Here is a 614-nt window from a genome sequence, read left to right as displayed (position 1 = left end):
TTGTCATTGTGGTAGTGATATACTGCTATTTAACAATATTGTCACAAACTTAGCACTTAACACGACACACATTTTTTTATCCTACAGTTTCTATGGATAGGAGTCTGGGCTGAGCTTAGCTAGGTTCTCTGCTTTAGGGTCTTACAAAGTTGTAGTCAAGGTGTTGTCAAGGCCTATGGTCTGAGGCTTGAGTAGGATCCACTTCCAAACTTGCTGGTAGAATTCAGTTTCTTGCAGGGCCTGGAAGGCCTAGTTTCTTGCCAGCGGCTGACCAGAGGCTGTCCTGAGTGCAGTTCACGGCATGACATTATCATTGACTTCTTTAAAGCCAGCAAGTGGGAGAGAGTCTAGCAAGACCAGCTTACAATTTTTTTTCCAGCTTTATTGAGGTATAAATTAACAAATAAAAATTGTATATATTTAAGGTGGATGACTTGATGTTTTGATATACATATACACTTTGAGATGATCCCCCCAATCAAGCTAGTTAACATTTCCACCATCTCACATAATTACCTTTCTTTCTTTCTTTTCTTTCTCTCTTTCTTTCTTTTTCTTTTCTCTTTCTTTCTTTCTTTCTTTCTTTCTTTCTTTCTTTCTTTCTTTCTTTCTTT

The sequence above is a fragment of the Mirounga leonina genome, unplaced genomic scaffold (assembly GCF_011800145.1).
Source record: "Mirounga leonina isolate KUSES-001 unplaced genomic scaffold, KU_Mleo_1.0 Mir_201, whole genome shotgun sequence".
Lineage (NCBI taxonomy): Eukaryota > Metazoa > Chordata > Mammalia > Carnivora > Phocidae > Mirounga > Mirounga leonina.
Note: the sequence above shows the minus strand (reverse complement) of the source record.